General features: G+C 36.4%; 1 protein-coding gene across 3 annotated transcripts in view; it reads left to right on the top strand.

Moving 5' to 3' along the window:
• The window catches only part of LOC128869298 (aminomethyltransferase, mitochondrial), an 84,852-nt gene that overhangs the window by 10,866 nt on the left and 52,019 nt on the right, over positions 1-21,967 (top strand). The gene's annotated exons all lie outside the window — the stretch shown is intronic.

Below are 21,967 nucleotides of genomic sequence, written 5' to 3'. Positions count from 1 at the left end.
AAATATTATAGCTAATTAAATAGTTTCCGTTTAAAACAATGTTTTCAGAGTTAGAAGGTTGGTTAATATTAATATATTTTGCGTTTTTAATTATATTTGTGTTCATATTTAGTTCTACTACTTCAAAATTTTTTTGTTTTATAAGTTGACAACTATTATTAACTATGCAGTGTGTACTTATTTTCAAATCTTTTAAATGTTTGTTTTCTTCAAATTTATAAATTTTATTTTCGAGTTCAAATTTGTTCTATTTTATAATCTATTTCTTCAACGTTTGGTATAGGTACAATTGTTCTTAGTTTGACTACTTCAAATGTTTCGGGTATTTTAATACCAAAGACCAAATGAGAGTTATTTAAAAATACTCTTCTAAGTTGCATATGTTTAAATTTGTTATAATCAATTTCATACTTTTGTATTTGGTAACTTGTTAAAATATTTGGATGTACAATATTATATTGTGCAGAAATTGCATTATCTTGTATTTGTTCTATTTTATTTTTCAACAGTTGTAGAACTAACATTTGTTCTCGAAATAAATTTTTCTTATTTTCTATTTCTAATATTTTGCCTATTGAATTTATTTCTTTTTCTATTGAATTTCTATCATTACTTATAACTGATTCTAAACGATTTAAAGTCTCATTAAAATAATTATTAATTAATATTTACTGATTATTATTTGCCATTATTTCATTAATGTTTAAGAGGTCATTTTGTATGTTCTGTCTGTCCTCTTCGTCCATTTTTCCCAACAACCATTTAGACATAATTCCTATTCCATTTATAAGTCCACGTCTTTGTCTACGAGGTGTGCTCAAAAAGTATCGCTAATTTTGTGGTTTTTCAAAAATTATTTATTTGTTCATTAATATCTATTTTGTCCCCTTCAAAGTAAGCCCCATGAGATATTATGCACTTGTGCCAATGTTTTTCCAATTTTTGAAGAACTTCAAAAAATCATTTTTTTTTATCTTTATCGTGGTTGTGGCTTCATTAGTGAGTTGCTTTTGGCCTAAAAGTCGCGCACAATCAACGATGTGTGAGCAGGTGCGTTATCGTGATGCAAGAGCCAATTTTTGATCTTCCAAAAATCAGGGCGTTTCTGGCGGATTGCTTAGCGCAAATTGTGCATAACTTGCAGGTAATATTCCTTATTTACCGTTTTAGCCTGTGGCAAGAACTCATGATGCACAAAGCCCCTGTAATTGAAGAAAACTGTAAGCAAAACTTTTACGTTCGACAGAACTGGGCAGGCTTTTTTCGTCTTGGTTCGTGCGGCAGCTTCCATTGAGATGATTGAGCTTTGGTTTCCACGTCATAACCATAAACCCCCGATTCGTCACCAGTTATGAGCCTCTGGAGCAAATTTGGGTCGTCGCGGACGGAGTCCAACATCTCATTAGCAATGTTCATGCGATGTTGCTTTTGGTCGAAATTGAGCAGTTTTGGTACGAATTTTGCGGCGACCCGTCTCATTCCCTAATGATTGAAAAAAATCGAATGGCACGAGCCATGGCATCCGTCATGCTTTTCGTCGTTCCCATCTTGTCGGCCTTCTGAGAACATTTTGTACCACCGAGAAAGGTTGATTTGGTCCAAAGTAGCTTCTCCGTATGACACAGTCAACATTCGGAATTCATCCGCGCACTTAATTTCGTTTTTCTCACAAAATTTTATATAGGTTCTTACAACCATCTTTTTCAATAGGTAAAAATCGAAGACGAGCCGAAAAACGTGCAGGCAAAGCAGCTGTCAATAATTAAGTGAACATTCAAAATGGCTAAACTCGTCGGCATGAGTGACCATGTCAAGCATTTCGGGTTTTAGCTGATCTGGGAGGCCAGTCGATGTCGCCTCTTTTCGACACTAGACGGTCCGAGAATTTTCATTGAAAAAATGTAATTGTTGCATTCGCAGTGTGGCATGGCGTACCATCTTGTTGAAACCAGTAAGCGTCTAAGCCTTTCTCACGCATTTGCGGGCAGGCATAATGAGCCAACATCCATTGATATCGGTTTCTATCGACCGTTTCGTTTTCTAGGTAAAAATATGGCCCAATGATGGTTTTGGCGCAAATGCCGGCCCAAACAGGTACTTTCCGGTCATGCAATGGCGTTTCAAGGATCTCGTGTGCCAGAGGGGTTAAAATGTGCCTCGTCAGTCATTAAAATATGCTTACTTCAGTGTCAACAATTCGAGCGACTGTTTGGCCTATTCCAAGCGACGTGAATGGTCTGCCGGCAATATTCTTTGTGTGAATTCCGCTTTATACGAAAAAAAATATATTTTAAAGGATGGGACGCATTGTGGTTGCACTGACGCCAAAATGCTGAGCGCGACGACTGTACGACATTGTTGGCTCCTGGGCAACGCGCTCCCTCACTGCTTCAACAAGTTCATTGGAACGTCTTGGTCGTTGATGAACGGCATGTCGACGATATCCTACTGTCCCATGCTCAAAAAAATTCGACACCAAACAACGAATAGTATTGTCAGACCGTCCTGTTTGCCGCGATACTTTTTGCGATATGGGCGTTGAGTTAGAACAATAGAACGACTATTTCCAATGTATAGCGTCACTATTTCAGCGCGTTGTTTCGGCGTAAGGCAATCCATGGTTGAAATTGTACTGTATTGACGTATCGAAAACATATGTGTTGAAGTCGATCGGTTGGTAAAGGACAAACTTATTCAGCTACATGAAAGATGGCGCACCCTGTATATGTACTATTATGTCTGGTTCATTAAAAATTTCCTGATTTTTTATGTATAATATATGTCTATAAGTCCAGTTTGATCTGTTAAAAGTTCTGTAGTCATCATCCCTCTAGTCATTGGTATCCATATTAGTCTTGCCATTAACGTTGTCCATACCTGCAAATTTCCAACGTCGCTTAATATTACACGGATGTATTTTGTCTAATTTTTCTTTCTTATATTTCGGCTGTTTTTTGTGTCTGACTGCCTTATAATTCTTTATAAATCCTTCTATTCTTTCTTCCCTATAGTCTTCCCTTGACTTATTTAGTTTATCTATTACACTGTGCGACAGTGATATTATACTTTTATGGAGACCTAGTACAACTTGTAGGTATAGTAAAACTAAGAAAAATGTTATAGGAGAAATTTCCAATACACCCCCAAAATCTCATTTTATGGCCATAAAACCGATTTTCAGTAGGTTGATGAGAACAATCACTCCTAACTTCGCCAATTTCCATCCGATTTCGAATTTGTTTTTTTAGTTCGAAAGAACAAAAACAAGCCTTTTTGACAGTTTGTTGACAATTTTTCTGAAATCACAACTGACGAGACTGTAGTATTTGGATTTTTTTTATTTTTTCTCTTTTTTTTCAACTTTGACATAATTTTTTCGATATTATCCGATATTGAGGATTTTTTTTAGTACTCTACTGTTGTATATTAGTAAATTTAATTTTGGGTCGAATGAGCTATATTTGACTGTAATTGAATTAAAATTAATAGAGCTGTGTGAGTTTTAAGATTTTATTATTTTTTTTACTAATTTGGTAAGTAGGTATAACTTACGATAAATGGGAATATATCGTAAAAATTATGTCAAAGTTGAAAAAATAAAAAAATTCCAAATACTTCCGTCTACAGTCTCGTCAGTTGTCATTTCAGAAAAATTGTCAACAAACTGTCAAAACGGCTTGTTTTTGTTCTTTCGAACTAAAAAACAAATTCGAAATCGGATGGAAATTGGCGAAGTTAGGAGTGATTGTTCACATCAACCTACTGAAAAACGGTTTTATGGTCATAAAATGGGATTTGGGGGTGTATTGGAAATTTCTCCTATACCATTTTTTTAGTTTTTCTATAGCCACAAGTTGTGCTAGGTCTGCATAAAAGTATATTTAATTTTTTTTTTGTCACACAGTGTTATCTTTCTTTTATTGTCTTCCAAAATTTTCTTAATTTTTTCATCATTTGTTTTTCCTTGTTGAACTTCGTTGGGTGTGCTTTTAATAGCTGAATGATATCGCTCATTATAGTTCCTGACTGTTCTCTGTATTAATTGTTTAATTGGTATTTCCTTGTTCATTTCATACTTTAATCTAAATTTCCCCACAATTGTATTGTGTAATCGCTCTATATCTGTATTATCTGTGTGACTGTTAGGTTTAGTCAAGAGCAATTTGATATTCTCATGGTTTAGAAATTCTTTTATACTTATAGCCTTAAATTCATCATCTGTTATTATTTTCTTTGGCTTTCCTATTTTGGCAAAGTGATTTTCAAGTTGTTCCATCATAATTAAATGATTTTTATCAATTACTGTCAAGAGACTGATGTGTGTGATGTGTATTATTTCATTATTTGTGGATGGTGTTTCTGTGTATGAAAGCTTTAATTTAACTGGACTTCTGTCATATTTGACCTCTTGACATATTTCACATTGGTTGATGACCAGCTGAATTAATTCTAATAATTTCCGATAGTATATTTTATGTTTAATCTTATATATAAAATAAAGTCAACTTTTTGTGTGTGTTCGCTAACCGGCCATATCTTTGCACCGAATTAAACCAAACTTACACACATTGTTAAGTAGGTATTGAAGATGGTTTACGTATAGTTTGGATGCCTATTGGTGGATAGGGCTCGAGATATAGGTCAAAACGTAGACCCGGGTAACCTTCGGATGTGTATGTACAATATGGGTATCAAATGGCAGCTGTTGCTGAAAGCTTTAGTACAGATTGGTTTTCATGCCGCTCCGTGACTAGGGCCTCGAGATAGAGACCAAAACGTGGACCCTAGAATGTGTTTGTACAATATGGATATCAATTGGAAGCTCTTGGTGAATGCTTTAGTTCAGAGTATTTTTCATGCCGCTCCGTGACTGAGGTCTCGAGATACAGGTCAAAACGTGGACCCAGGTAACCTTCGGATGTGTATGTACAATATGGGTAACAAATGGAAGCTGTTAGTGAATGCTTTAGTTCAGAGTATTTTTCATGCCGCTCCGTGACTGAGGTCTCGAGATATAGGTCAATACGTGGACCCAGGTAACCTTCGGATGTGTATGTCCAATATGGGTATCAAATGGAAGCTGTTGGTGAATGCTTTAGTTCAGAGTATTTTTCATGCCGCTCCGTGACTAGGGCCTCGAGATAGAGACCAAAACGTGGACCCTAGAATGTGTTTGTACAATATGGATATCAAATTGTAGCTGTTGGTGAATGCTTTAGTTCAGAGTATTTTTCATGCCGCTCCGTGACTAGGGTCTCGAGATAGAGACCAACACGTGGACCCTAGAATGTGTTTGTACAATATGGATATCAATGGTGAATGCTTTAGTTCAGAGTATTTTTCATGCCGCTCCGTGACTAGGGCCTCGAGATAGAGACCAAAACGTGGACCCTAGAATGTGTTTGTACAATATGGATATCAAATTGAAGCTGTTGGTGAATGCTTTAGTACAGAGTATTTTTCATGCCGCTCCGTGACTAGGGTCTCGAGATATAGGTCAAAACGTGGACCCGGGTAACCTTCGGATGTGTATGTACAATATGGGTATCAAATGGAAGCTGTTGGTGAAAGCTTTAGTACAGAGTAGTTTTCGTGCAGCTCCGTGACTAGGGCCTCGAGATAGAGACCAACACGTGGACCCTAGAATGTGTTTGTACAATGTGGATATCAATTGGAAGCTGTTGGTGAATGCTTTAGTACAGAGTATTTTTCATGCCGCTCCGTGACTAGGGTCTCGAGATATAGGTCAGAACATGGACCCGGGTAACCTTCGGATGTGTATGTACAATATGGGTATCAAATGGAAGCTGTTAGTGAATGCTTTAGTTCAGAGTATTTTTCATGCCGCTCCGTGACTAGGGTCTCGAGATAGAGACCAAAACGTGGTATTGAATAAATAAATAAGTAATATGAGAATAAAGAAATAAATAATATGAAAACCATATCTTTTCTGTTCTAAACCATATCTATTCTATTTTAGTGTGCCCAGCGAAGCGGGCCAGGTTTGCTATTTGATTATATGTTTCCGTGATGCCTGAGTGTACATCTTCTCTGACATGATACAAAGAGATTTGTTTAACTGCTTCTACTTCCGTCTCAATATCCTGAGCTCTTATTGTACATTTTGTAAATTTTATCTGCCTGTCATTAGAAAGCATCTCTATTAACTTTTCCTGGACTATATTATACTATGTATATTCCGATAAAAAATATTCCTACCTTTCCGTTTACATTATATTTTCTACATATTTCCCCAATTTTACTGAAGTAAAATTATGCTATGCAACGTAGAATCTCTCTTGCCATAAAAATGATCATGAGGATTCTCTTCGGCTGAATGGATTGTTGCTATTGATACGTCTTCAACTACTAAATTTTTTATTGTATTTGAATATTTACTTTCGTCTTTTTCCTGGTTAGTGTGTACTTCATTTTCTATTCTGCTAAGAAAATCAGCCACTTTATTTTCTTATCCTCTTATGTACTCCACATCGAAGTCATACTCACCTAATTTTAGTAGCCATCTTTGATGCCTTGGTGACATATCTTTTCCTTTGTATTTTGTGTGCAAAAATTTAATAGGTTGGTGGTCAGTAAAAACTTTAAGTCTTCTGCCATAGAGGTATGGTCTTAAGTAGTTCACACTCCATAATATTGCTAAAAACTCTTTATCTTTCGTAGCATAATTTCGCTCGTGATTAATCAATGTCCTATATGCAAAATATACCGGGTGTCCTTCCTGCGATAGGACCGCACCTATTATGTAATTCGACGCATCTGTACTGAGTGTAAATGTTTTCTCGAAATTTTGATATCTTAGGATTGGATGGCAGCTAATTATTCCTCATAATTTTTCAAGCGCCTCTATATAAAGTGTTTTTCAGTAAGAGCGCTTCAACTTTTTTTTTGAATAAAACACAAACGGCTTGACTTTTTTAACTAATTTTTTTTTATTATCGAGTTTGAACATATACATTTAAGTATGAAATTCGATTTCTTTTGCATGACCACCGCGTGCACCTTTTACGAAGTCCAATCGTTGGACCCAATTTTCGATCACTCTTTTGCATAAATCGGCCGAAATTCCAGCAATTTCGCGTTCAATATTGGCTCTGAGCTCACAAATCGTCGCCGGCTTGTTACTGTAGACCAATGACTTCACATTACCCCAAAGAAAATAGTCTAGAGGCGTCAAATCACACGAGCGCGGCGGCCATTCGACCGGTCCATTTCTGGAAATAATGCGCTCATCGAACTTACTCTTCAACAAATCAATTGTAGCGTGTGCTGTGTGGCTTGTGGCCCCGTCCTGTTGAAACCACATGTCGTCTAAGTCCATACCATTCAATTGCGGCCAAAAATAATCGTTTATCATGTCGCGGTATCGATTTCCATTCACAGTAACGTGGCGATCGTTCTCGTCAACGAAAAAACATGGGCCAATTACGCCGCCGGCATGTAAACCGCACCAAACAGTGATTTTTTCGGGATGCAACGGTGCCTCATGAATCACGTGTGGATTGCTTTCTGCCCAGTAACGCATATTTTGCTTGTTGACAAAGCCATTGAGCCAAAAGTGAGCTTCATCACTGAAGATGATTTTTTGGAAAAAGTAGCTCTTAAAGTAGCAGCAACAGAACGATTATTTTCATAAAAAATTTGCACAATTTGCAATCGTTGCTCAAGTGTGTAGCGTTTCATGATGAAATGTATACTAATGAAGTTTACAAATGACAAGCGAAAAATAAAAAATATTGCGTCGTTCGCGCTCCCTATCGGAAAAAAGTTGAAGCGCACCTATTGAAAAACGTCTTATGTACGTTGGATCTTTCGTATTTATCTTTACATCTTTCTTTAGGTATTTTGTTATCGGCTGTGCTACCTTAGCATAGTCTTTTACAAATTTTCTATAGAACCTGTTAAGCCTAAGAAACTTTTGATTTGTTTCTCTGTTTTAGGGATTTCTAACGATTGAATAACCTTTATATTGTCAGGGTTTGGCTTGAGTCCTTCTTTTGTCAAAATGTGTCACAAAAATTCTGTCTCTTTTTTCGTGAAGTTGCATTTGTCAATTTGAATTTTTAAGTTTGTCTGCTCTAGTACTTTGAAAATGTCAGTTATAGCTTTAACATGTTCGTTAAGTGAAGTGCTAAATATTAGTATATCATCTAAGTATACTATTCATGTTTTGTTGATAAAATCTCTTAAAGTTTCGTTCATCAATCGCTGGAATGTCGCTAGTGCGTTCTTCAGTCCAAACGGCATTCTAATGAGTTCGTATAGTCCATGTGGTGTTACGAAAGCGGTCTTTTCTCTGTCTTGTTCCCTTATCAATATCTGATGGTATCCCTTAGCTAAGCCTATTGTCGTAAAATATTGTGATCTTCCTAATTTGTCGAAAATTGAATCTATATTACGTAACGGGAATTTATCGTCGATTGTTACCTCATTTAGATTTCTATAGTCTACTATTCTGTATTTTCTTGAGTACTACTATCAAAGGGCTAAAATATCTTGAACTGCTTTTCGTATTATTCCTTGTTCTTCCATTTCTGTTATTTGTCTTCGTACTTCATTCTCATATTGTGGGGGGTATCTGTATGATTTGAAATGCATTTATTCATCTGTTATCGTCTTGGTCTTATGTTGTACAATATATTCATAGTACTTGTTAGTTTGTAGCCTTCTTTAAAAAATAATTTTCGAAATCTTTTTAAAATATTCATAACATCCCTATATTCTTCTTCATTTAAGGGGTTATACGCAGTTATGACTTTCAAAAAAATCGATTAGGTATTGAAACTTTAAACGTGTTTTTTTCAAAACGGCATTTTTCAAGTCGGTGTACACGATATCTCGAAAACGGCTTGTTTGATCGGTCAACCGTTTTAACTCAATCTTTAAAGATACATTTTCTAGTAATTAATCGTTCCTTTTGTAAATCTGATACTTATTTTCCATTTTATAATCAATTTACGGCCAAATTTTAACGTAAAAATCGAAATCATTTCTTTTAAAAGCTGCCAATTTGTGAAAATTCACTATTTTGATTAGCCGAACGATTAATTACTAGATAATCTAATATATTAACAAAATTTGTTTGGTTTTTTGATTTCAGATAATCCAATCCTGAGTTACGATGTACACCTTAAATCGTCTTTTTTTAAAGGAGGTTCCAGAAATCGCCTGCAGCGCGCTCTATAATCAACATTTTCATGAATAAAAAATTTTGTTACGTTCTTGAAGGATGCTTTTATAACCGCCAAAAATTTTCAAATTAAAATATTCTGAAGTTTCTTCAGGATAAATCCTTGACAACCCGTCTTTTATTTGCTTCATAACTGCGTATAACCCCTTAAATGATCTAGCTGAATTCTATCCAATTCAAATTCGCTACTTTCAAATGCACAAATTTCAAGATTACTATATGGATTAAAAACAAGTTTCGTTATACTCTGATTAAATGTTATATATCCATCTATCAAATTTATCATCGTATTTAAACAGTTTAGTAAATCAACTCCAATAATAAAAATATGCTTTCTTCCTTTAAATTCTGTCATTCCATTTAATTTTCGCATTTCTTGATTAAATTCATCAGGTGAGTCAGTTACTACATCAAATCTAATTACATCTTTTTTTGTTATTGTACTAAATTCAATCGGTTGGTTTAGTAAAGTTCTTTTCAAATCTTTTATATTAATATAAATTAAGCTTCTGCATCTATTAGAGCTCTATATTTCTTTTCATTAATTGTAATTGTTATGACGGGTAAAAAGTCGGAGGCTGTTTTTAGAAAAAAATTATCCTGTTCGTTTTGGCCATTTGCATGTTTACTTACATTACATTGACATAAACTTAATTCCGCATGTCTTGACAGAAACTGCTGATTGATACCTAATTCCCTCATCGCACTTTTGTCTTGCCTAGGGTGTCCTACCAGAGTGAAGTGTTGGGAATTACCCATCATATGACATTGATTTATTTCCGAATTTTCAATTTCCATCTCTCGTTTTGGTCTTGCTTAAGTTGATTCCAGCGATTTTGGCTGAAATATGGCCTAGAGTTTCCTACCTGAGCGACCCTCTGGAAATTGCCCAAATTATTATTATTATCTCGATTATATTGGACGTCTTCGACGTCTTCCTGAATATTATAATTTCGTTCCTAATAGTATCGCGGGCTAAAATTATTCTGTCCCTGATAATAATGTCTATTATTGTAAAATTATTATTGTTTTGGTAATTATTAATTATTCAAATCTTCTCCTTGTTAAAATTTTCAATACATCATTTATATTTCGTTCCTCAAAAATTTTGTGTAATAACGTGCCTTGCGTCATTTCCTTAATTGTGTTAGCTAATAAACTGTCAGTGTTCGAACGGTCACCTCTATAATAAACACTTAATTTGTCTGTCTTATATTTTATATTTTGTATTTCAACAATTAATTCACTTACCGAATTAACGTTAAGGTTAGCTATCATTTGATGAGGTTCCAACGCTGGTCTGTATCTTAGTTTCAAAGTTTCTTTGATCAGCTGCCAGTTGTCTCGGCTGGGCGAATTATTTATATTACAATATAATATCTTTAGCTTGTCGATTCCGATAGAATATCATCTTCACGGCTTCTTTACGTAGTGTATCATTATTTATTGTTGACAGCAGGTACTCTAAGGCTTTGTTGTTCTAAATATGCTGTTCGCATCTGTTCTAATTGGTGTTCTCTCTTAGCCAGTTCCTCCACCAAGTCTGCTGGTGTATTTGAGCCGATTCTTGAGTCATTCTGCTCTCGTCAAGCGTTTGTTGCCTTTTTCTCCGAATTTTGATGTGTGGTGTTCGTCTTCTTTCACCGCACTTATAACTTTGTTTGTGGTGTTGACTTTATAGTTTTCACTGCACAATAGTTCTTTATTTGTGGTGTTGACTTTATAGTTTTCACTGTACAATGGTTTTTTTTAATAATAATCCTGTAGCCTCCCGTGGGATTCGCAGAATTTGTGATTTTTTAAGTTATACGGTTAGATTCGTTTCACTGGATCCCTTTTCGTTTTTTAGGATCCTACCTACTGCGCCATTTAAATAATTAATTTCGATGTTAAGACTTTTTAAAAAAGCGAGAATAACTTATTTTAGTAAACTTGTTACTTTTAAGCCACTTACCAGACTAAATTTACATTTTTGATATTCTTACTTTCTAAACTTAACTATTGTATTAATATATATCAGCATTAATTAATTTGGTTTATTTCACAATTCATTGGAAATTGATATTTGGATTTTCAGCATTAATATTTTATTAATTTAAAAGTTAATTTCGCAAATTTCAGTATATTTATTAAGTTAATTATTAATTGTTAATTTCGCAATCTCCAATGTAAGCATTTACGAGTATTTTGTTTGCCCTATTTTATTTAAGAAGTCGTCGAACTTGTCTATAGTTGCGTTTGTTTTTATTATGTGGTCAAGTTCGCCGATTTTATTGTAGTTTTTTTTTTCTCGGTATGTATATACATATGTAACTCGCGCGTTTGCTGGTGTCAACTTTCGGCAATTTCACAATTTCGCTGCTGCTGCCACGCGCAAACCTTGTAGACCGTAGGCCGGATGCGCGTTTGCTGGTATTAACTTATTATATATAGTTTCCAGTCGGGGTTTCAGAAGTTTTTATAGTTGCTCCATAGCTAGCTTAAAATTTTGACGATGTTCGCCCTGCTTATGATAAAAATTATCTCACAGGGTTAGTGTTCGTTGATTTCTCAAAGGCTTGTGATACTATTGATCGCAACATATTGCAATTAATAAAAATTTACTCTTCCCATCGGCTACAACAAGTTAAATGTGGTGATGACTTCTCAAGCCTAAATCGAACATATCAGGTGTGTCGCATTCTAATTCCAGTATTCGTCGATTCATCTCTATGTTGATGACACACATATCTACTTGTCAAGGACCATTGGTCTTGTTGAAGATTTGATAGCCATGCTCTATGAAGGTTTCACTCATATTTCTAACAGATCCAAGTGTAACGATTTAAAATTATATGAGTCAAATACGAAGGCGATTGCTATTTGACACTCAAAATATAACCTTATCTCTAAGCCTCTCAATATATAGGGCTATAAAAAAACCCTAATCAATATTTTTTCAAAATTTTTTTTATTTTGAAGATTGAACATTGTCATTTATGAATAAAAAATAACGTTATTCAAATGGCTGCGACGACTGGCTTTACAGTAGATCATTCGATCAACCCAATTTTTAAGCACATTTTCGATTGTTTGGGCTCCAATTTCATGAATGGCAACCTCGATTTCGTGTTTTAAAGCATCAATCGTCTCTGGATGGTTCGCATAGCATTTGTCCTTAACGGCTCCTCACAAAAAATAGTCCAACGGGCTTAAATCACAGCTCCGAGGCGGGCAATAAATATCGGAATTTCGGCCGATTATTCGGTTTTCAAAAACGGTGGCCAAAGGTTCGAGTGTAACTTTGGTAGTGTGACAAGTTCCACCGTCCAATTGAAACCAAATGTCGTCCATGTCATCCTCTTCAATTTTTGGAAAAAACTCGTTGAGCATGTCACGGTAACGCTCGCCATTTACTGTAACCGCGGCTCCTCGCTCATTTTCGAAAAAAAAAATGGCCCGATGATGCCGCCAGACCAAAAACCGCACCAAACAGTGACTCGTTGTGGATGCATTTGCTTCTCTACAGTAACGTGTGGATTTTCTGAGCCCCAAATCCGACAATTTTGCTTATTGACGTAGCCACCGATGTGAAAATCAGAAAAGAAAAAGAAGACTCACCACTTTGGAAATAGGTTTTCAATATTTCCAATTTTCCAATTATGTTCAAGCGTATAGCGTCCCATTTCGTAAATGTCAAACCCTTAAGTACATTATAAACACATTTTACATGTCATTTGTGTTACCATTCTCAAAAAAATAGGTGGTTCAAAAAGCAAACTCTATATGGCCCACCCTGTATATGTACATACATACATAATGCAATTGTTACTGAATATGTTGTTCCACAAATGGAGGGAAGTACAGTTTCAAATTGACTCTGAACGGCAGATATTTTTATGAGGAGCTTTTTCATGGCAGAAATACACTCGGAAGTTTTTCATTGCCTGCGGAGGGGCGACCGCTATTAAAAAAAACTTTTCTTCATTTTGGTCTTTCAACGAGATTCGAACCTACGTTCTCTCTGAGTTCCAACCCATTCGGCTACGGCGGCCCCTGCACATACCGCCATAAGTACATAGTCTTTATATTCCTTATATCAGTTGCTGAATATAATATATCTGTTTATAACTATACTGTACTATACTCATTTGCCTTTTACCATAAATTCTTTTGTTCAACAAACTTAAAGTTAGTCATTATATGATCTTTTCCAAATAAATAACCCATCTACATGATTCGTGTTAAATACAAAACTAAAGTAACATTCATTTGCTATTCTTAAGCTAAAACGTTATGAGCCCAGACCTAAAGCAAGTCAAATCTACCGTTGGTGAATTCTAATGGACAGCGGTACAAAACGTATAGTACCAACTCCGAAATTCCTATAAGTCCTAAAATTATGGAATCAAGAGATTAACAGCGTAAATTAGTGCTTCAATCGTTTCAACTTTGGCAACGGCAGGTGGAGATCCGCATGACGGATGTTTTATGTTTTGGGAAAAGTTACGACATTAAAAGCCAATGCACAAGAGTGGACCGAGAATGATGCTGAAACGCATGAAGGGCTTAGAATTGACATGACAAATTTCATAACGGCAACACAGATGTGGTCTCGTCTACAGGTGGTTAACTCAGAAAAGAATGATCAGCCCGCACAAGTCTTACAAGAAAAATTTATGAATTGCAAAATGGATGGTGATGAAAACGTTCTGAGCTTTTTTGCATTCGCTTGCACAGAGGTTGAAGGGTATGGATCTTGAACAAAAGGAGCCCATGATCATAACAAAAATGTTAAGCAGCATGCCACTGTAGGAGTTAGACAGACACTTATAAGCATATAGACCTTAAGAATTAGTTGTTAAGATTTTGTTGTAACTATGCCTTAAGACGGCCGCCGTAGCCGAATGGGTTGGTGCGTGACTGCCATTCGGAATTCACAGAGAGAACGTCGGTTCGACTCTCGGTGAAAGCACCAAAATTAATATAAGAAAAACATTTTTCTAAAAGCGGTCGCCCCTCGGCAGGCAATGGCAAACCTCCGGGTGTATTTTTGCCATGAAAGAGCTCCTCATAAAAATATCTGCCGTTCGGAGTCGGCTTGAAACTGTGGAACAACATCAAGACGCACACCACAAATAGGAGGAGGAGCTCGGCCAAACACCCAAAAAGAGTGTACGCGCCAATTATGTATATATAGGTATATGCCTTAAGACGTACATATATACCATGTTGTTCAATAAGTTTTGCGGTTCGATAAGAAAAACACAATTTCATGGTTTGAAATGCACTTTATTATTCAGTATAATCCCCTTGAGCATCACTTTTTCCAACGAGATTCCAATTTATGAACTTCAACCCTGAAGATATAATCTAAAAGGGCTACAAAATACACTTCCACAGCTGTTATGATCTCATCATTTAATGAAAAACGCTTTCCACGCAAACATTTTTTAAGGTCTGGAAACAGATGGAAGCCGCCACGAGCCAAATCTGGTGAAAACGGTGGATGCTCCAACAATTCGAACTTGATTTCATGGTTTCAGCCATTGTCAAAATGGTCTTGTGATGAAAAATAATTTTTTTCGTTTGCAAACTGGGTCTTTTTTCACATCTTTTTTCCTTCTGGTGGTCTAAAAGGTTTCAATCATATTGAGAATTTATTGTGTTACCAGTTTGCAAGTATCCACAAAGAAAATTCCTTTCGCATACCAAAAACCTTCTTGGCCGATTTCTGGAACGAAGACGTTTCGGATCCAAAGAACCAAATTCACAGCTCTCTTTAGCCTCCTTTTTTGATTTAGGATCATGGTGATAGACCCAAGTGTCATACATAGTGATGAATCGACGCACAAAATCCACTTTTTCCTTTCGAAAACGGTCTAAATGTTGCTGAGAAAGCCCATTCAAATGTGTTTTAGTTGTTGTTAGGAAATGTGCACACAGCTTTCTGAATCCCAATACTTCAGTCAAAATATTGCTTACACTGCCCAATAAGATGCCTAGGGCTTCTACTAAATCTCTTTCTGTCACCTAAAGATTTCCGAATTCCTGTATTTTTTCTACGATTTCTGGTGTTATTGTTGTTTTTGGATGTCCTTGGCGTGGATCGTTGTCAAGGCTTGTACAACCACGTTTAAATTCAGCAACCCTTTTTTCTATTGTACTAATTGATGGCGAAAAGTCCGTATATACTTTCAACATTCGTTCATAATTTTCCTTTGCTTTCAAACCTTCCAAAAGTAAAAATTTAATCACCGCACCATCCTTGATTTTTTCCAATTGTAGAAAATACTGTGACACCTCGGTACTAAATGGCTTGTAATCAAAGAATAAATTGACAGATTGAAATGAAGCTTCACATACGTTCGTATGAAGAGTGTACCAACATATATAAAAAATTTTAAGGTCCGGAATCCCATCGAAGAATTATCTTGAGTGATGAGGCCCATTTCCATCTCGGTGGCTTCGTCAACAAGCAAAATTGTCGGATCTGGGGCTCAGAAAATCCAAGAGTTATTGTGGAAAAGCCTCTCCTCCTCAACTTGTGACTGTGATGGTCCGACGGAGTCATTACTTTTTCGAAAATAAAGCTGGAGAAACAGTTACTGTGAATGGATTGCGCTATCGAGAGATGATTAATAATTTTTTTATGGCCGGAATTGGATGGTATTAATCTGAACAACGTTTATTTCCAACAAAACGGCGCTACGTGAACAATAATGAAAGTCGGCACTAAAAATTCAATTCGAATCCTTCAATAATGGAGCGCAATTGTATTTTTCATCAGAAGTGGTACTCGAGCCGCCATCCTAAAAAAAAAAAAAAAAAAAGTTCTTAACATAATGGCTCAAGAGTCAACAATTCGTTGTTCCAACTCAAAACGTGGTGCAGTGCGGGGTTGGAATTAAGGCTAGCGTCTAATTCAAATGTACAATCGAACTCTTCGAACCCTTTGAATATTAAGTCTATTGGTTCTCTTAATCAAAGTAATAATTACAGTGTTTCTCTCCGAGCTGAGAATGCCCGTGTGTATAATCTAATCAGTGCTATACATGAAGACAATAGTAAACTTATGAATAAAACATGCTCTCAGATCTTTTTTTATGCAGCGAAATCTGCTTGAGAAAGATAATGTGATTTCCTTGCTCACGAGGTTAGTAACATACGCTCATACATTACTGTGGCTTTTGAAAAGTTTGGTAGTGATAATACTACAGCTAAAGAAGTAACAGCGGCTAAACGTACCCACCCACCGTTATCATTAATTTCTAATGCTCCTCTTTCTTCGTCCGTCGCTGCTAATGATTTATGCTGAAAATAATGACCGACGTACGTAGTCCCTTAGCGCAGCCCCTAACGACCACAAAACTGAGCAAAACTCATCCCGTAGAGAACAACTGCATTCTTTTAGTTACATATTTACACAATGCATCGGTTTGTGTGTGTATGTGTTTAGCTGTATCCACACAAGGTTGCCATTGATATTTTTGCTTACACACTTTTTCACACATCCGCGTTATCAGTTACGATTTTTCGTTGCTTAATAAGCCAAAAACCAGCAAATGCAAATAGTTCATTTAATTATGTTTTTAAGTTATTTTAATACAAATTATAATTTTTCTATGTTTATTTTGTAAATTATTTCGAAATATACTGCCTTGCAACACTGTGTGGTGAGAGAGCAACTTGTCTCGTTTTTTACGTATGCTGACAACATAGAGTATCTAGTCTTGAATAATCTAAATGAGAATAATTTATGTATGTGTATCAGGTGATTTCAATTTTAGTAAGATAAATCGATGTACTAGTGCCTTTAACTCTACTCTCACACCAAATAATGTTTCTGCGAATCATGACTTATATTTAATTGATAATATTCTTCGTCTTAATTTATTTCAAATTAATAATTTTGGTAATTTTCTGAATAGATTATTGGGCCTCATATTTCTAAGTGATAACTTAAACTACAAGATCAAGGAATGTATGAATCCCATAACTCTCAAAAATAAGCTTCGATTCTTACTCTTTATACATCTTACATCTAATAGTTTTTCTAGTTTTTTTCATCTAACATCTAATAGTTTTTTACCTTTAAGTCCATTTTGTCCATTCTGCTACGATAACATTTCGCTCAGAAAGAAAAAGCTTTCTAAATTACTCTGGTATTACCCTAACACTTTTTTCAAGAAGTTTAAATCGACTAAGAATCATATAAAATTTTGTTAAATATTCCATAAACGAACCTCAAGGATTTCAACGATTTATATAATTATACGTAATTATATATAGGTATATTTCTAATAAATTAAATATATATATGTTTCGCGAGTACACCCTTTCGGGTGTTAGGACGAGCTCCTCCTCCCATTTGTGGCGTGCGTTTTGATGTTGTTCCAAAAATGGAGGGACCTACAGTTTCAAGCTGACTCTGAACGGCAGATATTTTTTATGAAGAGCTTTTTCATGGCAGAAATACACTAGGAGGTTTGCCATTGCCTGCCGAGGGGCGACCGTTATAAGAAAAAACTTTATCTTCATTTTTGGTGTTTCACCGAGATTCGAACCTACGTTCTCTCTGAATTCCGAATGGATATATAAAATCTAGAAGGTGTAGTGCCAGTGTTCCCTCTGGTATCTTTTTAGACAATATTCAAGCGCGAAGCTCTAATGAAGCGGTAAATTTATTTGCTGAGTTTTTAACTCTAGTTTTATTGACGAGGAACTTAATCTTCAATACGGCTTTTCTTCTGACTTAGATTATGCCTTGAACTTTCGAGCTATTTGCCTCTCTCCTGAGGATATTACTATTGATTTACTTAAATTGAAGTCTTCCTCTCAAACTGATGCTGATGGACTTTCTTCATAAAAAATTATCCGGCTTTTATCCCCTGAAAATTGTTTTTAACAAACCTTTATCGTCGGGGCGTTTCATTGACGCATGGAAGCTCTCTTCCATTGCGCTATCCTTTAAAAGTGGCAATAAAAATGACGATAGAAATTATAGGCCTATTTCAAAGCTATCGACTATTTCCAAAATTTTTGAGCACGCGGTCAATGCAAAACTGAGTTTTGCTTTTAAATCTTTAATTTACCAAAAGCACCATGGGTTTGTTACTAACAGATCTACAGCATATAATCTGGCTGTTTTTAGTGAATACTGCATTGATTCTTTCTCGGCTTATTTCCAGGTCGACTGTGTTTACACTGACTTTTCGAAAGCCTTCGACAGAATCTTAATTAAAAAATTAGCTTGTTTTGGCTTTCATTCTGCAATGAATAAACTCTTATTTGAGCAATAGACCTTGTGTTGTAACAATTGATGGTATTTCATCTGCTCCCTTTGTTGCCAAATCGTGTTCCGCAAAGAAGTATCTTGGGCCGCTCTAATTTGTCTTACTTATAATACTAATGACATGAAAAATGGTTTCTCGTTTGCTAAATTTTTGCTTTATGCTGATGACTTTAAGATCTTCTCAGCGATCAAGACCCAAGAGCATGCCATTAAACTTCAAGCCGATATGGATATGCTTTACTTGTGGTGCAAGAATTCACATCTTTCGCTAAACTTATGCAAATGCTTTCAAATATCTTACTCGAAGAATTACAACATTTTGTCCACTATTATATTTTAATATTATATATACATTTATATATATGTGTAGGTGCGTACACCCTTTTTGGATGTTTGGCCGAGCTCCTCCTCCTAGTTTTGGTGTACGTCTTGATGTTGCTCTACAAATGGAGGGACCTACAGTTTTAAGCCGATTTCGAACGGCAGATATTTTTTTTTTTTATGAGTGGCTTTTTTCAATTTTCAGCTTTTTCTTCTTTTTGAAATTTCACTGAGATTCGAACCTACGTTCTCTCAGAATTCCGAAGGGTAGTCTCGCACCCACCAATTCGGCTACGGTTGCCGCCGTTTTAATAACCATATAAATTATATTACTCCAAAATATTTGACGATGTTGGATTTCGTCAGACAGAACGCTAAGTTCTCTAATCCATATGCCAATAAGTTGCTCTATACTTCATTTGTTTGGTCTCATTTAGAATATGCTGTTTTTATTTGTAGACATGTAGTCAGCAAACTATCAACAGAATCGAGCCTGTGCAAAAATGTTTTCTCGAATATGCCCTTCAGTCTCGGAAGTTTATTGATCACATGCCATCATGTTCTCCTCGTCTCATGCTTCTAAGTCTCAAGTCCTTAGAAATTCGTAGGTGTATACCGTGTCTGTCTTTTACTCGTACTATTATTACTGGAGTAATTGATTGCCCCTACTTGTTGGAAAGGATTCGATTTAATGTTCCCCAGCAATCTCTTAGGAACCTTATGGGGGAAAGTTTTCAACTAAGTATAATATATCAGTAATGCTCACATTACTCGAGCTTTACGGGAATTAAATACCATTAATAATAATATTGTTCTCGATTTTTCGCGTTTAATAGTAGTTTTTTTAAATCTCTTGAATTATATATAAAGGGTTTTCCAATAAGAGGTGTTATTTTCATAGTCAAAGAAAAATGCTATTTCTTAATATAAATGATCGGATGTTTATTTCTTTATAAAGAGGAAGGTATGTCGTTAATAATGGAAAACAATATCAGGCAAATGATCACCACGACCACGCTTACAGCACAATATCCTTTTCATGAAATTTTCAATTACCGAATTTCAAAGTGGCTCCCCTATATCCCCGATAGCCTTACGATTTCCATCTTTGAGATCCTGATTCGACTCTGGGCTGTTGGCGTAGACCTTCACTTTCACGTGGATCCAAAGAAAAAAGTTTCAAGGTGTTAAATCACCTCTTCGAGAGATAACACGGTCCAGAAACTTGTCGCGTAAAAGATAAATGGTTTCGTTGCTTGTGTGGTACGGTCAATACATCCAATTCCGGCCACCATCGTTAATCGTCTCTCGATAGCGCAATCCCATTCAAAATAACACCTGGAAAACCCTTTAGTTGATTTTAAATACAGGTAATATATAATATTGGTGGCCGCCGTAGCCGAATGGGTTGGTGCGTGACTACCATTCGGAATTCACAGACAGAACGTAGGTTCGAACCTCGGTGAAACAGCAAAATTAAGAAAACGTTTTTTCTTCAGCGCATCCATACTGTCATATTTTTTAGTCCTCGCCTTGCTCTCCAAAATGGGCCAGATGGAATAGTCCATCGGATTTGCGTATGGCGAGTTCGAAAGCTATTGTGGGGACGAAATGAAGTGTGGAACATGATTTTTTAACCATTCTGATACACATGAGCTTTATGAGACGGTGCGGAGTCCTGTTGGAACGTAAATGGTCTACGACCGAAATGTTTGCGTGCCCATGGCTCTAAAGCAGCTTCTAAAACATTTTCCCGATAATAAGTCGCATTCACTTTGGCACCAGGCTCGATAAAAACGATTGGAGAGCGTCCATCAGCGGTCACTGCGGCCCAAACCGATGGGAAATTGCTTCGAGTGGCCATACGTAGGATCAAATTCTCGTATGAGCGTTCGGTCAAGTAAACAAGATCGTTTTGAGTGTTTATGAACTGCTCAATTGGGAAATTTTTTTCATCAGAAAACACAATGTTAGGAAATTCGCCACGTTCGTGCAAGCGCAACAACTCCTTTGCTCTTTCGCACCCAACTTTTTTTGCTGGGGTGAAAGATCGTGTGCTTTTTGGAACTTGTAAGCCTTGACCTTGAGCTCATTTTTCAATATGCGTTGAATGCTGTCTTGCGATATTTTCAGTTCTTTGGCTATTTTTCTTTCACTTCGACGTGGATTTCGTTCAAGTCGGGCCTTCACTTTCCGAACCATTTCTGGCGTTGTTGCGGTTTTTTTTTGGTCCACCTCCGTAGCGTTTTTCAATGCTACCAGTATAATTGTAACGTTTTATAGTGCGATACACAAACCTTTTATTCACTTTGAGGTAACTGAGCTCACGAACAATGGTTGTGATTTTCCAGCCAAATAAATAATGCGATACAGTTTTGATGTGGTAGCTTTGCAGGAAATTCGATGGAAAAATTTCGGAGAAATACAAAAGCGAGACTATTCTTTGTTTTTTAGCGGAAGCGAAAAAAACGGAGGAAACGGAGTGGGTTTTTATGTCAGCAAGGAAATAAGAAAGAGTCTGATTTTCTTTCAGCCCGTAACTGATAGACTTCCCTTTTTTTTAATTGGCGCGACAACCGCTTACGCGATTTTGGCCGAGTTTAACAAAGCGCGCCAGTCGTTTCTTTCTCGTGCTAACCGGCGCCAATTGGACACACCGAGTGAAGCCAAGTCCTTCTCCACCTGATCTTTCCAACGCAGAGGAGGCCTTCCTCTTCCTCTACAACGCCAGCTGGTACCGCATCGAATACTTTCAGAGCCAGAGCGTTTCCATCCATTCGGACGATATGACCCAGCCAACGTAGCCGCTGGATCTTTATTCGCTGCGCTATGTCTATGTCGTCGTAAAGCTCATACAGCTCATCGTTCCATCGTCTGCGATATTCGCCGTTGCCAACGTGCAAAGGTCCAAAAATCTTACGCAGAATCTTTCTCTCGAACACTCCAAGCGTCGCTTCATCGGATGTTGTCATCGTCCAAGCTTCTGCGCCATACGTTAGGACTGATAACTGATAGACTATGTATCCTCAAATTGAAAGGCAAGTTCCAAGCGGTGACAATATTTTCAATATACACTCCAACCAAAGCTGCAAAAAATGAAGAAAAAGATGCCTTTTACGATTTGCTTTCTAAAGAGTGCAATAAAATTGTGGCTTCAGTATGTT

This window comes from Anastrepha ludens, chromosome X, assembly GCF_028408465.1.
Source record: "Anastrepha ludens isolate Willacy chromosome X, idAnaLude1.1, whole genome shotgun sequence".
Taxonomy (NCBI): Eukaryota; Metazoa; Arthropoda; class Insecta; order Diptera; family Tephritidae; genus Anastrepha; species Anastrepha ludens.
This window is presented reverse-complemented; position numbering and strand designations above follow the sequence as displayed.